The sequence below is a fragment of the Cnephaeus nilssonii genome, assembly GCF_951640355.1.
Source record: "Cnephaeus nilssonii genome assembly, chromosome: 16".
In the NCBI taxonomy this organism is placed as follows: Eukaryota; Metazoa; Chordata; class Mammalia; order Chiroptera; family Vespertilionidae; genus Cnephaeus; species Cnephaeus nilssonii.
In genome coordinates, this window is record NC_137087.1 from 4,512,570 (window position 1) to 4,536,995 (window position 24,426).

Consider the following 24,426-nt stretch of genomic DNA (forward strand, 5'->3'; position numbering starts at 1 on the left):
TTTTTTCCATTGATTTTTAGAGAGTGGAAGGGAAGGGGACAGACACAGAGAGAAAAGCATCAATGTTAGAGAGACACATGGATTGTTTGCCTCCTGCATACACCCTGAGTTGGTCCAGGGATCGAGCCTACAACTGAGGTACGTGCCCTCAACCAGATGCGAACCTATGACCCTCAGTCTGTAGGCCGATGCTCTATCCACTGAGCCAAACTGGCTAGGGCTTAAATTATTGATTTGATTCTTGGCATCCTGTATGCTACTGTTGAGTCCCTGTAAATCATTCTTTATTTCAGTTAGAGTGTCCTTTATTTCTGAAAAGCCACTGGAAATGGCTTGGATGAGCCTACAGGTAGGGAGGGGTGGAGACTCAGAGAATCACCAGGTGCTTTTATAACCATTGCTTTGAACTCTGTATTTGGTAGTTTTCTTTCTTTCTTTTAAAAAATATATTTTATGGATTTTTTTACAGAGAGGAAGCATGAGGGATAGAGAGTTAGAAACATCAATGAGAGAGAAACATCGATCAGTCTAATGGGGATGTGCCTGCAACCCAGGTACATGCCCTTGACCGGAATCGAACCTGGGACCTTTCAGTTCACAGGCTGACGCTCTATCCACTGAGCCAAACTGGGTAGGGCTCTGGTAGTTTTCTTCCATTTTATTTATTTCTTTTTCTGGAGATTTGTCCTGTTCTTTCATTTGTGACACTAGTGGCCTGGAGCATGAAATTCCTGCACATTAAAAGGGGATTAATTAGAGGAAATATTTTAATATTGCTATTTGCCCTTTCTCTATTATAGAAGTGTCAGAGATGAAAGAAAATTAGTAAAATGTATATGAAAATCTTTCTCCTGTCAGAGTCTGGGGCGCGCCGCGGGACCCAGAGTCAAGTTCCTATCCACCATGGCGCCTCAAAATCGCCCGAGACCCAGACCCAGCCGGCCCCACCCCATTGGGTGGGATCTAGACCTGGCCTTCCCCACCCCTGTCAAGCCCTGCAGGGTTTGGGGGCACAGCCTCAGGTGTCCTGGCACATGCCAGGCTGGGGGCGCAGCCTTAGGTCCCCCAGCGCACCCTCAGGTTCCCTGGCCTGTTGCCAGGGCAGGGGGCGCAGCCTCAGGTCCCCCAGCCCGGCGCCGGGGCAGGGGGCGCACCTTGAGGTCCCTTATCAAGTCCCACTGGGCTGGGGTGCAGGCTCAGTTCCCTGCTGGTTGCTCTTTAAGGCTCATTACAGGAACTTGGCCTTCGCTGTGGGTACAGCCATCTTGTGTTACGGAAATCTTGCCTCTGCTGTGGGTGCTGCCATCTTTTGTAACAGAAACCCTGCCTCTGCTGTGGGCGCCGCCATCTTGTGACGGTGTGATGGTCAATTCGCATATTCCCTCTTTATTAGATAGGAAGTTTCTTTGTCTCTGCATTTTGGCTGTTTTCCTGTGTTTGTTTCTGTGTATTTGGTAGAGCTACCACATCTCCAGACTTGGTAGAGTGGACTTGTGTAGTAGGTGTCCTGTAGGGTCCAGTGGCTCAACCTCTCCAGTCACCTGAGCTGGGCACTCCAGGTGTGCCCTGTGTGAGCTGTGTACTCTGTCCTGCTGTAGTTGAGCCTTAGTGCATGTTAGCATCACGGGGAGGGATTGACCCCCAGGCCAATCAGTTGTGAGGATCGTCTGAGACTACAGCAGAAGAGTATCCACTCAGGAGCTGATCCTGTGGAACAAGACTTGCTTCAATGTGGGATGTTTTGCTCACCACGTCTGCCCCTTGAGTGTGTCACTTGTGGATGTGGTAGGGTTTTTATTCTGGCATGTTAGAAACTAGCTCTGGAGCCTCCCAGGAGGTGCAAAGTCAGCTACTGCCTGTGCCCTGCAGGGGCCACCCAGCATGAGCTACAAAGAAATCTGCAGATGGATGCTACTTGTGTTGGGGTTGAAGGTGCCAAGAGAGGCCAAGCTATGAACCAAGGTGGGCTGCTGCTAGTGCCGGAATTGGGGCCACTTATTGAGAGGTACCGGGCGTGCTGAGGCCAGCTGCTGTTTCTCTGAGAGACTTTAGGAAAGTCCAAAGCATAAGGAAAAGAGGCCAGTTGTATGGAAAAGCCACTGGAAGTGGCTTGTATAAGCCTTCAGATAGAGAGAAGCAGGGTCTCAGGGAATCACCAGGGCAGAGCGAACGTGTGAGCCAGGTTGATGGAGATTCAGATATGGTGCTCCTCCTACCCCTTCAGCTCTCACTCTGATTCCAGGCTCGTTAGTTCCTCCTCAAATGTCTCAAGTTCCTTTCAAGCTGGAGCTCACAGGGAGTGAGGCTGAGTGAGCCCTTTAAGACGAACTGCATGGGGCCAACAGCCTCCATGTCACAATCCCCCCAGGTTTTTACAGCCAGAAGTTGTGAGGACTTCTCTTCCTGGGACTGGAACCCTGGGCTGGAGTCTTGTGTGGGGCAGGGACTCTTCACTCCTCAGGGAAACCTCCACAGCCAAAATATCCCTCCCAATTTTAAACCACCACACATGGGTGTGGGACCAGCCAGTTCCGTGATTCCACCCAGCTCTTGTGCCCTCCTACCAGTCTCAGTGGGTTTCTTTTTTAATTCCCTAGTTGTAGGACTTCTGTTCAGCTAAATTTCAGGTGTTTCTGAATGGTGGCTGTTCTGTACTTTAGCTGTAATTTTGATGTAGTTGTTGGTTGTGGTGAGTCCCATGTTTACTACCTACAGATACATCTTGACTAGAACCTAAAACATTTTCCAATATGTTCATTTTAATTTAGACCACCCCTAAAAAATAACACAAGAAAAGATACTATAAAAACAATACATGTAAAAAAAAAACAAAACAAAAAAAAACAATACACGTGCCCATGGTGGATCAGTGCTATAAAAAGTGCCCTCCTACTGTAAACAACTAGAAAACAGGATTAAATGTATGAAAAATTTTTTTTAGCCATTGAACAATAGTCAGTGCAGGATGGTGACCCTTTTTAAGAAAATTCTTTATTGTTGAAAGTATTACATCTGTCCTCTTTTTTCCCCCATTGATCCCCTCCAACCCTCCCCCCGTCCCTCCCCCCATCCCAGGCCTTCAGCACCCTGTTGTGTCCAGGATGGGGATCCCTGAGTGAAGGAACATGAATGAGATAAGTGCTACAATTGTGTGTAGGCAGTTTCTAGATTGCAGCACAGAGTAAGGAAACCCAGAGCCGAGGGGACTTTGGAGAAGCTAAGGCAAACAGAATTTGTGGAGTAGAAAACTGGAGCAAAGGGTACTATACAGGAATCTACAGAACTGAAAGATCTCTGGAGATCTCTGGAAGGCTCCTGTAGAATCTTTTGTTGAATACTCATCTGCACATGCAAAGTGTGAAACTCCACAATACTAAGGAAAGCCTCAGGGAAAATGAGTATGTTGAACAATTCCAGGAGCTCACCCAGTGCTGGAAATAACTTCTATTTCTACTATACAAAGTGCAGACACTATTTCATACACGGGGTATTGGCTAGAGACCTTGAGTAGGGTTAAAGTAGACATAGGCTAAAGACCTATCTAAATCCACACTAACAAGGCTTAAAAACAAGTTTTGAAAGTATCAAATTGTAACTCAACTGTGTGGCAAAATTAAATCTTGATTGCCAGTAACTTACCTTAACTGTATGCCAAAACTAAGTCCAGCACTCTTTTTTTTTTTTTTTTTTTAATCCTCATACATGTTCCAACTGGGGATCGAACCTGCAGCCCAGGTATGTGCCCAGGTATGTGAATCGAACTGGCAACCTTTTGGTGCATAGGACAACTCTCAACAAACTGAGCCACTCTGGCCAGGCCAAGACCAACACTAAAGAAAGGCAGTAAAAACCAGCACCCAGCAATGAAAATGTCCAGTATCAAATAAAAGATTATTAGGGATATTAATCAAATAGGATAATGATCCGTAACCCGGAGGAAAACACAATAAATTGGAAGAGACTGGAAATGAAATACTTCTGATGATACTATTGTCATACAAGGATTTTGAAACAGCTATTGTAAATGTGTTTCATATGTTCAAGAAGGCATAAGGAAACATGTATATGGTAAGGAGAGAAATGAATGATAGGAAAAGGACTCAAGTGGAACATCTAGAAATGAAAAATAAAATATCCAAAATGAAAAACAAACAACTGGATAGAATTAACATTAATTAGACACTGCAAAAGAAAAGATAATTGAGCTTGAAGATATAGTAGAAGAACCTATTCAAAATGATGTGGAAAGTGAAAAAAAGACTGGAACATTATTAATAGAGTATCAGTAACATTTGGAACAATATCAAGTTGTGTAATATATGTATAGAGTCCTAGGAAAGAGAAGGTAAACAGAAAAATTATTTGAAGAAACAATGACAAAAAATCCAAATCTGATGAAAATTACAAACCTGCAGGTCCATGAACTTCAAAGAACACTAAATAGAAAAACCATAAATAAAATTATACCTGGGAACATAGTAATAAAACTGCTGAAAGTCAGGAAAAAAAAAATTGTTAAAAGTTTCCAGAGGATAAAAGGACATTACTAAAAAAAGAACAAGCTAAGATGAAAAACTATGGAAGCCAGAAGATATTGAAGCAATCTTTTCAGAGTACTGAAAGAAAAATAAATGCTGTCAACATAGTTTCATACTCAGTAAAAAAAAAATCTTAAAAAATACAGAGCCCTGGCCAGTATTGCTCAGTTTGTTGGAGCATTATCCTGTAGGTGGAAAGGTCAAGGGTTGGATTCCCAGTTATTATGGACAACACACATCTTCCTTCCTTCCTTCCTTCCTTTCTTTCTTTCTTTCTTTCTTTCTTTCTTTCTTTCTTTCTTTCTTTCTTTCTTTCTTTCTTTCTTTCTTTCTTTCTTTCTTTCTTTCTTTCTTTCTTTTACCTTTTTTATCTTTCTTTTTTTGGCCTTTACAGAGAGGAAGGGAGAGGGATAGAGAGTTACAAACATCAATGAGAGAGAAACATTGATCAGCTGCCTCCTGCATACCCCCTACTGGGGATGTGCCTGCAACCAAGGTACATGCCCTTGACTGGAATTGAACCTGGGACCCTTGGGTCGGCAAGCCGATGCTCTATCCACTGAGCCAAACCAGTTAGGGCACATCTTTCTTATATATGATAAGAAATGGTTTTTAACTTCAAAGTTAATGCTGGAAAACTGAATACTGTTTTTTTCAAGATCCTATATAATAAAGAGCTAATATGCAAATGGTCATCTTGCCCGCATGCCGTCACACCATAACAGCTCAGATACTGAACACTGGGAAGAGAGGAATGGGGACAAGCCAGGCACAAATGAGCTCGCGAGAGAGGAATGGGGACCAGCCAGGCTGCAGCCTGGGAGAGGGACAAGCCACACACCCCGCGGTCCTGGGCGCCAGTGGCTGCGCCTGCGCCTGCACCTGCGCCTGCACCTGTGGCCCAGGAGAGGGACAAGTCTCCTCCCCCACCCCCTGAGGTTCCAGGTGCCAGAGCCTGCGGCTGCAGCCTGGGAGAAGGACAAGCGGTCCTGGGTGCCTGCATCCGGCCAGAAAGAGGGAAGCCCAGGTCCCAGGTGCGGGGTGAGGCAGAGGCAGTTAGGGGCAATTAGGGGCAATCAGGCCAGCAGGGAAGCAGTTAGGGTAAGGTGACCAGACGTCCCGCTTTTGGCGGGACAGTCCCGATTTTTAACAATTTGTCCCGCGTCCTGCGGCGTTTTAAAAAAGTCCCGATTTTTGGAAAGAATGCACGACAAGCTAGGGAGCGGCGGGAGAACGGGAAGGGAATATACGGTTTTCGGCGGCCATGTGGCTATTTAGCCAGGATATGAGTTTTATATTATTTTTGTTAATTTTATAATGTTGAACTTTAATAATAACAAATAATTGTTGAGAACTGATTATCGAGAACTGCTTATCAAAGTTCGCATTGTTGATCGGTTTTTAGAATTCGACCACCATTGTTTGGACTTAATGAACAATGGCATTTTTTGGGATTGGCAACGACGAAAACATTTTGTAACTGTCTCTCAGATGATACACATCGTACTGCGTGCTAGTAAGCTACTTAAACAAGTGATGTCATTACAAATCAGCTATTCAGATAATTTAGGTAAGTAATTTATTTCTTTCATAAATACATAAATTTTCTTGAATTTAGCAGACAGTACTCGTATTATTTATATTTTATAGTGGCGGCAAAAAGTCTAGCGCCGGCCTTGAAAGTGACACTTATGACTTATGTTACGGCAAATTCATGACCTTTTAAACAACGACAGCAATCTACTAAAAAACATTCACTCAAATGAGAAATATGCCAAAGAATAAAATAATACTATACATAATTTTTTATTTATTATATTTGTAAATTGTACTTATGTTGAAATTAAAAAAAAATATTACAATACTATTTTCGCGTTCTATGAAAATTTTTGTTGCTCCATATAGACCAAATTTTTAATCAAGAACCGCCCTCCCCCCCCCCCCCCCCCCCCCCCAGTCAATGGTGTCCCACTTTACCAATGTTAAAATCTGGTCACCTTAAGTTAGGGGCAATCAGGCTGGTAGGGGAGCAGTTAGGGGTAATCAGGCAGGCAGAGCTGGTTAGGGGCAATCAGGCAGGCAGGCAGAGGGGTTAGGGGCGATCAGGCAGGCAGGTAGGTGAGCAGTTAGGAGCCAGCGGTCCTGGTTTGCGAGAGGCAGTCAGACCTACCCCGAGGGGTCCTGGATTAGAGAGGGTGCAGGCCGGGCTGAGGGACTCCCCCCCCCCCATGTACAAATTTTGTGCACTGGGCCTCTAGTAGAAAATAAAATCTTTCCACACATAATTTTCTACAGTCACCTTATTTTACATATCAGTATATTGAAGAAAAACTTTTGCATGATATTTTATAGTCTTCATGAGTTTTAGTGGCTACAGTGTTTGCCTTTGTATGGATCTATCATGATTTATTCAATCAGACCACAATCAATGCACATTTTCTTAACTTTTCTAACATACACACACTGCTATGAACATCCTTGTAGCTAGGTCTGTGAGAATGTACAGCCTGTTTTTCCCTTTCAGTCATATTCCTAGAAGTGGGACGTGGAGACAGAGGGAGGAGGACTTTGACTCTGACGTATACTGCCCGGTCGCTCCCCAGAAAAGCTTTACTAGTTTAAACTGCTGCCAATGGCAGTCACTTCACTGCACCCTGAACCTTCTACACGGATGCTTGCTAGTTTGATAGATAGAAAGGTTTTTCCATTAATTTATACATTTTCTTTCATTTTATTAGGAGAATGAATGTTTTCAGTCTTTTTAACTATGTATTTTTTTCTGTGATAAATACCTGCCTGTCTTTTTAACCTGTTTTTCTATTACTTTGTATGTCCATAATGTGTACATGTTTGCATACTCCTCATATATTAAGGGTAATAATCCAAATGTAATTTAAAATTCACTTTTTAATTGGGAAATGCAAGTAAAGCAACTATAAAGCACTTCTAACTAGTAAAGCAACTGTAAAGCATTTCTAACTAGTGAAATTACTTTTTCAGATGCTAACGAAGTTGTGGTAAGACAGAGAGTCTCAGCCATGGTTTATGGCATTCTAAAGTGTCCAGTTCTTTTGCAAACAACATAATAATAAATATCAAGAACCATATGACCCAGTAATCCAAATGCATGGGAATTTATCACAAAAATAATTGAAAATTGATGCTAACTGCCCCAAATTATTTATTACAGCAATGGCTATAATAGTGACAGTTTAGAGCAAATTAATGAACTAAAGAGTAGTGGCTAACTAAATTAGATTCATTATTAAAATATTAGGCTAGCAGTAAAAATGATTAGGAAGAGTATAGTTGACCATATATGGATTGAAACAAAATACAAAATTACTTCAATTTTATGGTTACAACTGTATAAAAATACACAGTTAAAAAAGACTTCAAGAAAATACAATGGGTTAGTTTTTGTTTGTGTCACCAAGTATGTATGTGTAGAGTTTCACTTTTTTTCTTTCTTATTGAATTTATTGGGGTGACATTGATTAATGAAATTATATAGGTTTCAAGTGTCGTTATGTAATATATCTTCTGCACTGTGTGTTTAACACCCTGTCAAGTCTCCTTCTGGCATCATTTATCTTCCCTATTCCCTCTTCTATGTCCCCTCATCCCCTTTCCCTCTGGTTAGAGTTTCTGAGGTTTAACACTAATGTTGTTTGGGTAATTACTCTTTGCCCATTTTGCAAACACTGTCAGATAGTAATTGATGTTGTTCTCATTTGACAGATAAAGAAGCTTAATCCCCACTTGACATGTAAAGAAATTTAATTTTTTATTATGGATGTTTTTAAAATATACAGAAAAAGAAAGACTAGTGTAATGAACCCATGTAACTATCATCTCGCTTCAACAATTTCAAGTTTACATCTTTAGTAAGTTGCAGAGTTGGGTTTTAACAAATTACATCCATCTTACTTCAAAATCCATGTTTTTAATTACAGTCCTATGCTGCCTTATTATTTTATCCTTTGATGCTATTGAATAACTGTATGATGCTTAGTGTTTTGATTAAGATAGAATGGAGAGACATTTAACAGTGAATTTTTAGTTTGGTAATAGGATAGATAAAGCACTGTCTTTTCACTACATATATTTTGTAATAAGCATTTTTAGTTGCAGTGTTCTGCAAAGACAAAACCTGCTGATACAGTTCGTCCTGTTTTATAAATCTTTGACCCATTCATCAGACTCTGACCACTCTAAAGATAAAGGATTATGGTTGTATTGGTCTTTCCGACTGAAGTGGCCTTCTGCAGATTGGGAAATTGTATAATTATTAACCCTGGTAATGGATATGAGCTTGAAGTTTCATCTGGTATCTTAATGAGCTTTAACCCTCTGAGTACACCCAAAACATATCTAGAATCATTGAAATATATCAGTTGTCCATAACTGAACTCTGCAGTCTGTGATTTTTGTTTTGATAATAATTTTATTTTCCCTGGCCCTCAGCACATTTTATTCCTGCCCTGCTCATACACTCACAGCAGCCTTAGGTATAAAGACTTTTTAAAAAATTACTCTGTTTTGAATTAACAGGACCATACTTTCTAGTCAGTTATTTTGTGGAGATGCCCCATGCCTCTAGGGGTGTATATTTAGACAAATAAGTGAAGGCATGCTGAAGTAATTATTATGTACAAATGACTTGTGTCTATAGAACTTTGATTTGCTTTAGTCATCTCTTATTCTGGGAGATCATCCCTGAACTCTCAAGACTGCTTTGTGTCACCCATGTTTTCACCATCCCCCTGCCTAGAGAGCAAACTTTAATCCAAGGACCCTATAAATCTAGTCTGGATATAGGGTCATTTAGTTAGATTTTCCATTCAATTAAGAGGCTAAGGGACATTTGATATCTTGCTTCTCTCCATATGTTGTCAATTTGGCTCAAATAAACTTACAAAAAAAGGAAAAAAAGAAAGAGCCCAGCTTGTGTGGCTCAGTGGTTGAGCATAATCCATGAATCAGGAGATCATGGTTCGATTCCCAGTCAGGGCACATTTCTGGGTGTGGGCTCGATCCCCAGTAGGGGGCGTGCAGAAGGCAGCCGATTAATGATTCTCCTCATCATTGATGTTTTTATCTCTCTTTCCCTCTCCCTTCCTCTCTGAAATATATTTTAAAAATAAAAACGTATTAAAAAAAAAGAAAGGCTACATAAAAAGAACATTGCTTTTTTTTAATCTACTGTGATTGTCTCGAATAAAGTGATATTAAAAATATGTCTGATGTTAGGGGGTGTGGTTGGTTCAGATATATATTGGTAAAGCATAATTGGGTATTTAGTAGTTAAATGAATAGGATTAGATAAATTCTGCAGAGTTGTGTGGAATGAAAAGAAGAGATGGGCCAAGGAAGAAGAGAGAAAAATCGGAGAGGTAGAACTAGTTAGGAAAGTGGAGTGTTCTAGAAACTCAGGACAGTTACACAATTGTCAGGCATTGTGAGTAGTCAAGTACTGTGAGTACTTACACAATTTGGACTTCACTATTGTCTTAATAGAGATGGCAAATGGAAGTCAGATTGCAGGGCATTTAGGACACAGAAGCAGCGAGTGTCTTACACTCATGAGACATTTTGGAGGTTACCTGTAGCAGGCCTTTCCCTTGGGTAAGACAACTTAGACTGCTTTCCTGGGTCATGCGTGGGGGTGAGAGATCGGGACGACTCAGGCCTGTATTGTACTCCTTTTTTTTCTGAATATTTAAATTCAGTTTTAAAATTTTGTCACTAAAATTGCAGATAATGGTTGAGTTGCCCCAGGCTTCTCCCTTGTAAGGACACCCTACATTTATTCCTGTGGTAGCTCAATATTACTGTTTTATGATTGTCATTTTATCTCTCCCATTGGACTGTTAAAGATCCTTGTGGTTATTGTTGAGTTCCTAGTTCCTAGCATAATGCCTGGCATATAGCATTGAGTCGATATTGGTTACATGAGTGACTGAATGAATAAACCAATGATTACTTGTCTTTTAAACACAAAAGAATTCCAATTTGATGGTCTCACAGATTAAAAAAAGTAGAATGTTTTAAGAAAACGAGGGTTTGATAAATAATTTCAAATGGCAGTCGGACAAAGATTGAAAAATGCCCTTTGGATTTGGCTGTTACAGGTTGTAAGCTTCCATAGCAAAATAGTGTCATAGCAAAATGATTGGAGTAAGAGCCATATTTAAATGGGTAAAAGGAAAAATGGGAAGTGAGAACAAGGACAAGCAACATAGGAGTTTTTTTTTGTTTTGTTTTTAAAGATTTGAAGCTAAAGGGGAAGATACCATTGGAGAGAAACAAAGATTTGAGACAGGGGAGTTATCATAGTAAGTTTATGCATTTAATTTGAATATATCTAAGTATTCCCACCTACATGTCAGTATAATATATTCTTGCTCTTGGTTTTGAGATCCTTTGAACTTAAAGGTTTTTGCTGTGCTGTTTGGGGCCCTCTTGTGGCCAATCTAATAAATGACATGTAAATTAGATCTGGTATACTAACATGTCTTAGGCAATTTATTCTTTCTATAAGGATTAGATGAGGGTGAGATATGTGGTTATAGCAGTTAATGATGCTTAGTCCTCTTTGATTTGTTATGGGTCAAAACTTGATCTAAGCTTACTATAATTTTTTTCCCTTGGTAATAATTCCGTTACTAACTATTTGAACATTGCAGTGTATCTTTGTTTTAGTTGCTAATACAATAATAGTTGCTAATACATTATTCTTAATGTTGCTTCTCAATGTTTTTTATTCTAGGGTTTTAAGAAACAGCATATTTAAAATAATATAGGAACACCTCTGTAACCACACCTAGTTAAAAACATACACATATTCAATACATTCTCATACCTCCCTCAGAAAGGTAAGCATGATTCTGAATTTGGTGTTTTATTCTCAGGCCCATTTTAAAAGTCAGTATACTGATATATACTTCAAATTGTTCCTTTCATTTAAAATTATGTTTATAGGGGATTCCAAAATGGTGGCGGAGTAAGTGGAAGCCCCACTGACATGCTCCCAGGACCAAACTGGAAATACAACTAAAATACAGAAGAACCATCCTGAAAATCATCTGAGGACTAGGTGGAGAGAACCCTGATAACCGAGGACGGAAAGGGGAGACCGCACAGAGACTGGTAGGAAGGGTGGAGGCGTGGAAGGGCTGGCTGGGCTCCCACAGACAGCAGCGGAAGTACCAGAGGGCTGGCTCAGCTGTCGGGGTTCCCCCTGAGAACTCTGGGGTCTGAACCCCAAGCTGGGCTCCCGAGCCCAGAGCACCAGAACTGAGAGAGGTGCCCACACTGAGTATAACGTTAGCTGTGGTTTGTCATACATTGCCTTATATAATGTTGTGGTATGGTCCCTCTTCTCACTTTGCTGAGAGTTTTTATCATAAATGGTTGCTGGATTTTATCAAATGCTTTTTCCGCATCTATTGATATGATCATGTGATTTTGAACCTTCATTTTGTTTATGTGGTGTACCACATTAATTGATTTGCGGATATTGTACCAACTTGGCATCCCAGGAATAAATCTCACTTGATCATGGTGTATGATCTTTTTAATTTGTTGCAGGATTCAGTTTGCTAATATACATATTTTTAATTTTTATTGATTGACTTGAGAGGCAGAGAGAGAGAGAGAGAGAGAGAGAGAGAGAGAGAGAGAGAGAGACATTTATTTGTTGTTTCACTTATTGATTGATTCTTGTATCTGCCCTGACTGGGTATTGAACCCACAACTTTGGGACGACACTCAAGGAGCTGAGCTACTGTTTGGATTTTTTGTTTCTTCTTGATTCAGTTTTGGAAGATTGTATGTTTTTAGTGATTTATTATTTATCACATTGTTGAATTTGTTGGCATATTGTCATTTATGATATTTTCTTACAATTCTTTGTATTTCTGAAGTGTCAGTTGTTACTTGTCCTTTTTCATTTCTGATTTTATTTATTTGGATCCTCTTTTTAAAATTTTTAAAAATTAGGTGTTTATTGTTGAAAGTATTACATATGTCACCCTTTCCTCCACTGATCCCATCTAGCCTGCCCCTACCCCAGGCCTTCACCACTCTATTGTCTGTGTCCATGGGTTATGCATATATGCAGACAAGTTCTTTGGTTGATCTCTGCCCACCCACCCACCCTCCCCCGCCTTCCCTCTGAGATTCCACAGTCTGTTTCATGCTTCTGTGTCTCTGGATCTATTTTATCTGGATCTAAATGTATCTGTAAACATTGCTATGATCTATTTTATTGATCAGTTTATTTTATTCATTAGATTCCACATATGAATGAGATCATGTGATACTTGTCTTTCTCTGACTGGCTTATTTCATTTAGCATAATACTCTGCAGGTCCCTCCATGCTGTCTCAAAGGGTAAGAGATCCTTCTTTTTTACTGCTGCATAGTATTCCATTGTGTAAATGTACCACAGCTTTTTAAAAAACATTTTTATTTCAAGAAAAACTATTTTAAATATAATGTTACATGCAATAAACATTAATATTTCAAGAAAAATGATTTTAAATATAATAATATTACATGCAATAATCATTAATATTTCAAGATTTTAAATATAATAATATTACCAAAAATGTACTAACATAATATAATATCACAAAAGTTGTAGGAAATATTAAAAATCTGTAAATAACAGGATTACTTCTATTATATTCTAAAATATTTCTTTTCCCTGGCTCTATTTTTGTTCATCAATTTATGTTGTTCATTATATTCCACAAATGAATGAGATCATGTGATATTTATCTTTCTCCAACTGGCTTATTTTGCTTAGCATAATAAGCTGTTTTCCAATTCCATTCATGCTCTTGCAAATGGTAAGACTTCCTTCTCTTTCACAGCAGCGTAGTATTCCATTGTGTAGATGTACCACAGTTTTCTAATCCACGCGTCTGCTGATGGACACTTGGCTGTTTCCAAATCTTAGCTATGGTGAATTGTGCTGCTATGAACATAGGGGTGCATATAACCTTTCTGATTGGTGTTTCTGATTTCTTGGGACATATTCCTAGAAGTGGGATCACTGGGTCAAATGGCAGTTCCATTTTTAATTTTTTGAAGAAACTTCCATAGTGCCTGCACCAGTCTGCATTCCCACCAGCAGAGGGTTCCCATTTCTTTACATTCTTGCCAGCACTTGTCACTTGTTGATTTGTTGATGGTAGCCATTCTGACAGGGGTGAGGTGACACCTCATTGTCATTTTATTTCTCTGATTATCAGTGACTTTGAGCATCTATAATTCTGTAACAATAAAAGCATAATATTCTAATTAGAAAGGACGACCTTACGGATGACCTTCTGGATGAGGGATCTAAAACAAATACGTGAAAAATTTATATGGAACCAAATGAGGGAAGCCCAAGTCCTGGGTGCCTGCTGGGGGCCGGAGAGAAGCCCGAGTCCTGGGTGCCAGAGGGAAGCCAGTGCTGGCAGCCAGGGGAAGAAAGGCCTACTCTTGCACAAATTTTGTGCATCGGGCCTCTAGTTTTTTCATATGTCTTTTGGCCATCTGTCTCTCCACTTTGGAGAAATGTCTATTTTTTAATTGGATTGTTTCTCTTCCTTTTGTTAAGTTTATGAGTTCCTTATATGTATTGGATATTAAACCTTTATTAGGTGTACCATTGCCAAAGATGTTCTTCCATAAGGTGACTCACTTTTCATTTTGTTGATGGTTACTTTTGATATGCAGAAGCTTTTTATTTTGATGTAGTCCCATTTATTTATTTTTATCAGTTTCCTTTGCCCTAGGAAATGTATCTGTAAACATTGCTATGAGAGATGTCTGAGATTTCGCTGCCTGTGGTATCTTCTAGGATTTTTATGGTTTCATGACTTACATTTAAGTCTTTTATCCATTTTGAGTTTATTCTTGTGTATGGTGTCAGATGGTGGTCTAGTTTCTCTCTCTCTCTCTCTCTCTCTCTCTCTCTCTCTCTCTCTCTCTCTCGTTCTCTGTCTCTTTGCATGCATCTGTCCAATTTTCCCAGCACCATTTATTGATGAGACTGTCTTGACTCCATCGTATATTCTTGCTTCCTTTGGCAAATTTTTTTCTTAGGTGTTTTTTTGTTTGTTTGTTTGTTAATCCTCACCTGAGGATATTTTTCCATTGATATTTTAGAGAGAGGGAAAGACAGAGAGAAACATCGATGTGAGAGAAACACATTGATTGGTTGCCTCCTGAATGTGCCCTGACTAAGGCCCGGGCTGGGGAGGAGCCTGCAAGCATGATAAGTGCCCTTGACCCAAATGGAGCAGAATTGGTCCGCTGGCCAACACTCTATCCACTGAACCAAACCGGCTAGGGCCTTTGTCAAATATTAATTGAGTGTAATGGCTTGGGTAGATTTCTGGGGTCTCTGTTCTGTTCCATTGATATATATGTCTGTTCTTGTGCCAGTACTAGGCAGTTTTTTTTTCAATATCTTTATTGATTTCAGAGAGGAAGGGAGAGGGAGATAGAAACATCAATGATGAGAGAGAATCATTGATTGGCTGCCTCCTGCACCTCCCCCAATGGGGATCAAGCCTGCAACCCAGGCATGTGCCCTTGACCGGAATCGAACCCGGGACCCTTCAGTCCGCAGGCTGACACTCCTCTGAGCCAAACTGGCTAGGGCTAGGCAGTTTTGAGTACAGTGGCTTTGTAGTATAACATGATATCTGGTATTATAATCCCTCCAACTTTGTTCTTTGTTCTCAATATTGCTGTTGCTATTCAGGGTCTTTTTTGGTTCCATATAAATTTTTCACGTATTTGTTTTAGATATGTGAAATATGCTATTGGTATTTTAATAGGGATTGCATCGAATCCGTAGGTTGCTTTGGGTAGTATGGAGATTTTAATGATGTTAATTCTACCAGTCCATGAACGTGGTATATTCTTCCACTTGTTTATACCTTCCTCTATTATTATTATTTTTTGTTTCTTGATGAATCTCATTAAAGATTTGTCAATTTGTTTATCTTTTCAAAGAGGCAGCTCTTGGTTTCATTGATCTTTTGTATTGCTTTTTAGTCTCTATGTCAGTGGTCACTAACCTTTCGGACCTCACAGACCACCAGTATTCTGTGGACCACCAGTTGGCGACCGCTGTTCTATGTCATTTATTTCTGCTCTAATCTTTATTATTTCCTTCCTTCTACCCACTTGGATTTTGTTTGTTGTTCTTTTTCTAGTTCATTTAGGTGTAAGCTTAGATTCTATATTTGAGATTTTTCTTGCTTCCTGAGGTAGGCCTGTATTATTGTGAATTTCCCTCTTAGGATTGCTTTTGCTTTGTCTCATAGATTTTGGATTGTTGTGTGTTCATTGTCATTTATCTCAAGGTAACTTTTGATTGCTTCCTTGATTTCATATTTTCCCCCAATGATTGTTTAGTAACATGCTATTTAGCCTTCAGATGTTTGTGTTTCTTTCCATTTTTCTCTTGTAATTGATTTCTAGTTTCATACAATTGTGGTCAGAGAAGAAATTGATATGATTTCAATCTTTTAAAATTTATTGAGTCCTTACCGGTTTGGCTCAGTGGATAGAGCGTCGGCCTTCAGACTCAGGGGTCCCAGGTTCGCTTCCAGTCGGGGGCATGTGCTTTGATTGCGGGCACATACCGAGGAGGAGATGTGCAGGAGGCGGCTGATCGATGTTTCTCTCTCATCGATGTTTCTGACTCTCTGTCCCTCTCCCTTTCTCTCTGTCAAAAATCAATAAAATATATATTTAAAAAAATAAAATTTATTGAAAGTCATTTTGTGTTCCAACATGTGGTCTGTCCTAAAAAATGTTCCATGTGCACTTGAATGTATATTCTACTGCTTTGGAATGAAATGCTCTGAAAGTATCAGTTAAATCCATTTGGTCTATTGTGTCGTTTAAGGGTGCTGTTTCCTTGTTGATTTTCTGTGTGGAACATCTATGCATTGATGGCAATGAAGTGTTAAATTATCTCTTATAGCTGTTGTTTTAGAATCTATTTCGCCTGATATAAGAATTGTTAAACCTATGTAGGGTTTTTGTTTCCATTTGCATGTAATATTTTTTCCATCCTTTTACTTTCAGTCTGTGTATAATTTTTTTTTTCTTCTGAGTTGGGTCTCTTGTAGACAGCATATATATATAGTTGTATTAATTTAAAAAAATATGTTTTTACTAATTTTTAGAGAGCGAGAAAGGGAAAGGGGCAGATAGAAACATGAATGTTGAGAGAAACATCATCGTTTGGCTGCCTCCTGCACACCCCTACTGGGGATTGAATCCACAACCCTGTCATGTGCCTTGCCCGGGAATCTAACTGGTGATCTCTTGGTTCACGGGTCAATGCTGAACCACTGAGCCACACCAGCTGGGCTGTCTTTTCTTTTCTTTTTTTTTTTTAAATATGTTTTATTGATTTTTTACAGAGAGGAAGGGAGAGGGATAGTTAGAAACATCGATGAGAGAGAAACATCCATCAGCTGCCTCCTGCACACTCCCTGCTGGGGATGTGCCCGCAACCAAGGTACATGCCCTTGACTGGAATCGAACCTGGGACCCTTGAGTCCACAGGCCGACGCTTTATCCACTGAGCCAAACTGGTTAGGGCTGGGCTGTCTTTTCTTATTCATTCATCTCCCCTATGTCTTTTGATTGAAACATTTAATCCATTTACATTTAAAGTGATTACTGATTGGTATGTGTTTGTTGCCATGTTATTCTTTATAACTGTGTTTCTCTTAAAAAATGCTTTCTAAAAATTGATTTTTAAGAGAGAGGGAGAAAGAAACAGTGATGTGAGATAGAAACATTGAATGGTTGTCTCCTGTATGCCATACTGGGGGTATTTATGTGATGGTGTTACTGTGTAGAGTAGTCTTGTTTATAGGTACTTGCTTTTCATCTCTTTGAATATTTCATGTCAATCCCTCTGGCCTGCAAAGTTTCTGTTGGGAAATCAGCTGACAGTCTTATGGGACCTCTCTTGTAAGTAAGTAACTGCTTTTCTCTTGTTGCTTTTAAAACTCTTTCTTTGTCTTTAACCTTTATCATTTTAATTATGATGTATTTTTCTGTGAGCCTATTTGGGTTCATCTTGTTTGGAATTTCTGCACTTCCTGAACCTGTGTGTCTTTTTCTTTCACCAGCTTAGTGAAGTTTTTAATCATTATTTCTTCAAATAGATTCTTTTTTTAATTTTTTTATAAATTCCTAACGGGACAGGTCAGGTTAGGCAGTCTGGCCCCAGGCCTATAACTTCTTTTTTTATTTTTTTAATTATATTTTATTGATTTTTTTACAGAGAGGAATTGAGAGGGATAGAGAGTTAGAAACATCAATGAGAGAGAAACATCCATCAGCTGCCTCCTGCATACCTCCCACTGGGGATGTGTCCGCAACCAAGGTAAGTGCTCTTGACTGGAATCGAACCTGGGACCTTTCACTCCACAGGCCGACGCTCTATCCACTGAGCCAAACCGGTTTCGGCTCAAATAGATTCTTGATTCCTTGCTCTCTCTTCTTCTTCTTCCAGTATTTATGATGCAGATGTTGTCACACTTCATGTTGTCCCATATTTAGAAAAAAAATGTTTTTCTGTCTGATTGGTTGTTTTCTGTTACCTTGTCTTCCAAGTTGCTGATTCAGTTTTCTGCTACATGTAGCCTGCTGTTGTTCCCTTCTAGTCATTCTTCATTCCCAATATTGTATTTTCACTTCTGACTGGTTCTTTTACATGTTTTATATATTTTTAAAAAATGTTTGGTATCTCTATGTCTAATTTCTCACGAAGTTCCTTGAGCATTTTCATAACCATTGTTTTGAACTCCATCTGGTAAATTGCTTACCTCCATTTATTCTATTCTTTTTTTTAGGATTTCTCCTGTTCTTTCATTTGGGGCATTGGTTCTTTATCCCCTCATTTTGGCTGCCTCTTTGTATTTGTTTCTGTGTATTAGGTAGATCTCTCATCCCTCCCAGTCTTCATCTGGTGTCTTGTGGGGCTCAGTGGCTTAGTCTCCCACTACCTGAGCTAGGTGCTTCAGGAATGTCCCTTGTGTGGGTTATGTGAGCCTTCCTATTGTTTTTGAGTCTTAATTGCTGTTGGCCCACTTGTGGGTGGGGTTGCCCCTCTGGCTGGATCAATGCCAAGTGAAATGTATGAGCTTCTCTGTGCGGGGTTGATTCTACAAAGCTAAATTCACCCCAACAGGGTTTGGTGACTGCTGAGATTGCCCTTGTGTGTGCCATTTGGGGAGCTAATTGGATCGTGTTCTAAAATGGTCTGAACCACTGGGTGTGTTGTTTCTGAGGCCACTTGAGAGGGGATCAAGTGCTGGTTAATGTTAGGCCCTGCCTGTGATCAGTCTGGCTACCTGTTTGGAGTTACAAAGTGATCCACATTTTGTGGCTGCCTCTGCTGGGCATGGGTGTGCGTGGGAAGGGCCTAGCTGTGCCCAAGGCTGGTTTCCACCATCACCGAGCCTGGGGTGCAAAAGACCCAAAGCTCCCAGAGATCAACCCTCACCTCTTAGCTGCCTGGTAGGCTTAGTAACTGCAAGAGCCTCTGGTGGTATGTGTGTTGCATAAGTCACCAGATAGGGGCAAGTGGCACATATTCAAACTTGATACCAGTTCTGGGTTTGAGGCCACTCAGCCACAGTCTCAGGGTACACCGAGGTCAGCTGCCACCTGCCAGTGTCACTGGAGCTTTTGGTGGGGCAGGGTCTCAGTGATTCTTTAGGGTGAGGCCAGCAGTGTTCATCAAGCCCAAACAGACCAAGGTTTGGCTGTGTGAACGGAGGGCTCTGCACAGGAATGGTGGCACTAGTCTGGTGTGTGAGGGAATAATGGCTCTGCTCAAGAACCACACAACTCATTTTTTCCTAGTTTGCCCCGACCTCCTGGAGAGTCTTGTTGTCACATTTCATGTTGTCCCATATTTAGAAAATACCAGGGATGGGGCAGGAAGGTAGAGTGGGGGTGGTGGTGGCAATAGTTTGGCCACAGCCTGCTGTCACTATTGCAAGCTCAGCAGGGAGGGGCCAGCAGGAGTTGGGAGTGTAGGGTGAAGCTGGTGGTTCTCCCATGGTGGGGATAGTGGATCTCCCTTGCGGGGAATGTGATGCCACTGATCTGGCCCATGGGTGGTAGTGATGGGGGGGCCCTATACCCTGTTGAAGCACACTATAGGGGGAGGGGAAATGGTTTTTGCCCCAGAGCAACACAAGTATGTCTCTGATCCTCTCCAAATTCACCCTCAAGATCCCACCAAAAAAGTCTGCATCAGGCAGCGCATCCCTCTGCAGGGTGTGAGCTCAGCCAGAGGGAGCACCAGGGGGCTGGAGGGTGGGGCTTGTGCAGTACCCCCAGGTTGATGCAGTTTGCAAGGGAATATTTGACTCAAGGAAAAATGGCGTCTGGGGGGTGTGGGAGAGGGACTCAGCACAAGGACCCTGATGGCTATCTCTTCAGCTCCCTCCCCAGAGCCACATAACCCAGTCCGTCTTTTTAAAAAAATATATTTTATTGATTTATTACAGTGAGGAAGAGAGAGGGATAGAGAGTCAGAAACATCAACCAGCTGCCTCCTGCACGCCCCCTACTGGGGATGTGCCCGCAACCAAGGTACATGCCCTTGACCGGAATCGAACCTGGGACCCTTCAGTCCGCAGGCTGACGCTCTATCCACTGAGCCAAACCGGTTTCGGTCCCAGTCCGTCTTCACAGGACTCCAGTTCGCTCTGAGCCACCTTCCCTCCACCAGGGTCAAGGGTGAGTGGCTGCCAGCAAGATTTTATGCACTGGCCCTTTAAGCGGGCACCTGGGTTTCTAGCCGAATCCTGTCTCTCCCTGGTGGACAGAATCCCTGCTGATTTTCACAGCCAGATATTATGTGGGTGCCTCTACTGGCTCTGTTGCTTCTGGCTGGGGAGACTTGCTGGTGGTTGAGACCCCACATTATTCAGGGGGAAACTTTGCAGCTGAGATGTCCATTTGGATTCTCAGCGGCTGCCTGTGGGAGTGGATCCAGCCCTTTCCGCCTTCCTCCCATTCTCAATGCGGCTTCTTCTGTAAGTCCTTGGTTATAGGACTTCTCTTCAGCTAGTCTCCAATTGGTTATTCAAGTTGACTGTTCTGTATTTTAGTTGTAATTTCAGTTCTGGCCTGTGTGGAGGTGAGTGTAACTTCCACCTATTCCATCACCATCTTCTTCCTCTCATTTATTTAAGAGAATCTTTACATGAGCATTTTTCTGGATATTTTTATTTATCTTTTTTTCCCCCCACCCCATACCCTTACTCCCCTGCCACTGTCTTCATCCATAGGTGTAAGATTTTTGTCCAATCTCTTCCTGCACCCCTCAGACCCCCTCCCCCCTGAGAATTGTCGCCTCCCTTTCTATGTCCCTGATTCTATTATATTCACCAGTCCATTCTGTTCTTCAGATTTTTTTATTCACTTGATTTTTAGATTCACTTGTTGGTAGGTATGTATTTGATGTCTTTTTGTTGTTCATAATTTTTACCTTTACCTTTTTTTTCTTCTTCCTCTTCCTAAAGAATACCCTTCAGCATTTCATGTAATCCTGGTTTGGTGGTGATGAACTCCTTTAGCTTTTTCTTGTCTGTGAAGCTCTTCGTCTGACCTTCAATTCTGAATGATAGCTTTGCTGGGTAGAGTAATCTTGGTTGTAGGTTCTTGCTGTTCATCACTTTGAATATTTCTTGCCACTCCCGTCTGGCCTGCATAGTTTCTGTTGAGAAATCAGCTGACAGTCGTATGGGTACTCCCTTGTAGGTAACTAACTGTTTTTCTCTTGCTGCTTTCAAGATTCTCTCTTTGTCTTTTGCCCTTGGCATTTTAATTATGATGTGTCTTGGAGTGGTCCTCTTTGGATTCCTCTTGTTTGGGGTTCTGTGTGCTTCCTGGACTTGTAAGTCTATTTCTTTCACCAGGTGGGGGAAGTTTTCTGTCATTATTTCTTCAAATAGGTTTTCAGCATCTTGCTCTCTGTCTTCTTCTGGCACCCCAAAAATTCTGATGTTGGTACGCTTGAAGTTGTCCCAGAGGCTCCTTACGCTATCCTCACACTTTTGGATTCTTCTTACTTTCCGCCTCTCTGGTTGGGTGTTTTTTGCTTCCTCATGTTCCAGATCTTTGGTTTGACTCTTGGGGTACAGTGATCTACAGTTGAGTTTCTGTATATTCTCTATTTCAGACAGTGTATGCATAATTTCTGACTGGTCCTTTTCCATTTTTTGGTATTCTCATTAAGGTCCTTGAAGGTCTCTTCAAGTTTCTCAGCGGTTTTTAGAAGATTCTCGAGTAACCTTATAAATGTGGTTCTGAACACTGTGTCATCCATTAGTTTACTTTCCTCCATCTCTTCTATTCGTGACCTGCTTCGGTGTCTCCACATTTTGGCTGCCTCCCTGTGTTGATGGAGTGGCTTTGTGTGGTCAGTGACTTATAGGGGTCGGTAGCTCAGCTTCCCCAATCACCCTAGGTGGTCGCTCTTGGTACCCCCCTTTGTGGGCTGAGTGCAAAGTCTTGGTGTTGTTAAGCCTTCATTGCTGTTGGTACACTGGGAGGATTTGACCTCCAGGCCAATTGGCTGTGAGGATCAGCTGTGTCTACGCCGGGAGACAGCCTTATTCAACTAGACTTGCAAAATTGTAAAAGCCTCTGTGCTCAGCTTGGATGGGGCGGAGTTTCAGGGTGGAGCCTACAGCCTTGGCTTCCCATCAGCCCTGCCCTATGAGGTTCCTGGGTCTCAGTGTCCCTCAGTGTCCCTCTGTACTCCCTGCAAGCACCTCTGAGAGAAAGGCGCCCTGGAGTTTTGCCCACTGCCAAACAGTCTAGTCTCTCCCCCAATGAATCTGATTCCCAGATTCTCGCCCGGAACTGGGTTTCAGTGCAGTCGGAACTGGGGCTCAGCGCAGTCTGGAGCTTTTGTCTCTTTCCTGCTAAGGCAATTCAGCGGCACAGTCAACAGTCCGTCCTCTGCGCGCATTCACGTGCGCGACTCCAGAGCTCTGCCTTTCGCCACTCCCCTGAGTTTCCGCCTTACAGCCCAGATTCCCCCAGTATGAGCCTGGGTCCCCAGGGTCTCGCCCGGAACTGGGGTTCAGTGCAGTCGGAGCTGGGGCTCAGCGCAGTCTGGAGCTTTTGTCTCCTTCCCGCTAGGGCAATTCAGTGGCACAGTCAACAGTCCGTCCTCTGCGCACATTCACCTGCGCGACTCTGGAGCTCTGCCTTTTGCCGCTCCTCTGTGTTTCCGCCTTACAGCCCAGATTCCCCCAGTATGAGCCTGACTTCCCAGGGTCTCGCCCGGAACTGGGGTTCAGTGCAGTTGGAGCTGGGGTTCAGCACAATCTGGAGCTTTTATCTCCTTCCCGCTAGAGAACACCGGCCAGGCAGTCAGCTGCCCCGTCCTCTCCGGCTCCGTCCTCCCCACATGCGCGCGCACCCATGTCTCCGCCTGTGTCTCCATACCTCAGGCTTTTACAGCTCCTCTGATTTTCCTTGTGGTTTTCTCTTTCCTTCTAGTTGTGGGCATTTCAGTCAGCCAGCTTTCCTGTGGTTCTGGATGATGTCCGTTTTGTCTTTTATTTTTTATTTATTTTATTTTATTTTATTTTTTTCGTTTTGTCTTTTAGTTGTATTTTTGAAATTGTTGTGCGAGGCTGCAGTTTAGGTGTTTACCTATGCCGCCATCTTGGTTTCTCTATTTTTATTTATCTTAACTCACCTCCATTAATTGTGTTTTTGATGAGTTATTTTTATTTCATTTGCTATTGGTATATTATTAACTTACTATCTACACTAATAAAAGAGATATGTAAATTAACTGTCACTTCACAATGCCCACCAGCCAATCAGGAGTGAGTATGCAAATTAGTGGGACAAAGATGGCAGTGGCCACGGAGTGAGCCAGCCAGAGCAGGCAGGAGGCTTGGGTCACCCCTGGTGATGGAGGAAGCCAAGCTTCCCGCCCGCCTGGGCCGGCTGCCTAAGGAGGGGCCTGTGGGCGGCGGCTACAGAGCCGGCCTGAGTGCATAGGAGGTTTGGGTCACAGGGGGCGAACCAAGCTTCCTGCCCACCCTGGCCAGCCGCTGAAGGAGGGGCATGTGGGCGGCAGCCATGGAGCCTGCCTGAGCATGGGAGGCTTGGGTTGCCCAAGGGAGGGGCCTGCAAACGGCCCTCAGCCCCTCACCCAGGCTGGCCATGCCCCCATGGGGTGAGGGTCTCTGCTTGGGAGGCATGGCCAGCCTGCAAACAGCCATCAGCCCCTCACCCAGGTTGGCCATGCCCCCAGCAGGGACTCTCACCCCATGGGGGTGTGGCTGGCCTGCAAACTGCCTCAGCCCCTTGCCCAGGTTGACACTGTTCCCAGTGGGACCCCTACCCCATTGGGGGCGTGGCAGGCCTGCAAACCACGACAGGCCCCTTGCCCAGGCCACCCTGTCTCCACAAGGGAACCCCCACCCTGATCTGGGACACCCTTCAGGGCAAACCAGCCAGCCCCACCCATGCACCAGGCCTCTATCTATACTAATAAAAGGATAATATGCTAATTAGACTGGGAGACCTTCCAGGAGACCTTCCAGACATTCTTCTGGACAAAGCCATGGTGGCGGGGCCGAGGTAGAGGCAGTTAGGGGCCAAGAGGGAAGGACAGTTGTGGGTGATCAGGCCAGGATGGGACAGCAGTTGTGGGTGATCAGGCTGGTGTGGGGGGGGCGTTGGAAGTGATCAGGCTGGCAGTGTGGGGGGAGCAGTTGGAGGTGAACAGGCCAGCAGGCAGAGTGGTTAGGGGCAATCAGGTGGGCAGGCAGGTGAGTGGTTAGGAGCCAGCAGTCCCGGA

At 42.4% G+C, this 24,426-nt stretch overlaps 1 protein-coding gene across 16 annotated transcripts in view; it reads left to right on the plus strand.

Annotated features, from left to right (window-relative positions):
• SHLD2 (shieldin complex subunit 2) overlaps positions 1–24,426 on the plus strand; it is a 134,057-nt gene that overhangs the window by 40,660 nt on the left and 68,971 nt on the right. For 5 of the 16 annotated variants that reach the window (XM_079793097.1, XM_079793093.1, XM_079793094.1 and 2 more), the window contains 2 exons: positions 11,311–11,416; positions 11,523–11,690. The gene's annotated coding sequence lies outside the window, so the exon portion shown is untranslated. Of the gene's footprint in view, positions 1–5,943; positions 6,109–8,279; positions 8,426–10,810; positions 10,881–11,310; positions 11,417–11,522; positions 11,691–24,426 lie in introns of all 16 variants that reach the window. The other 11 variants (XM_079793102.1, XM_079793107.1, XM_079793092.1 and 8 more) reach the window with 7 other exon arrangements.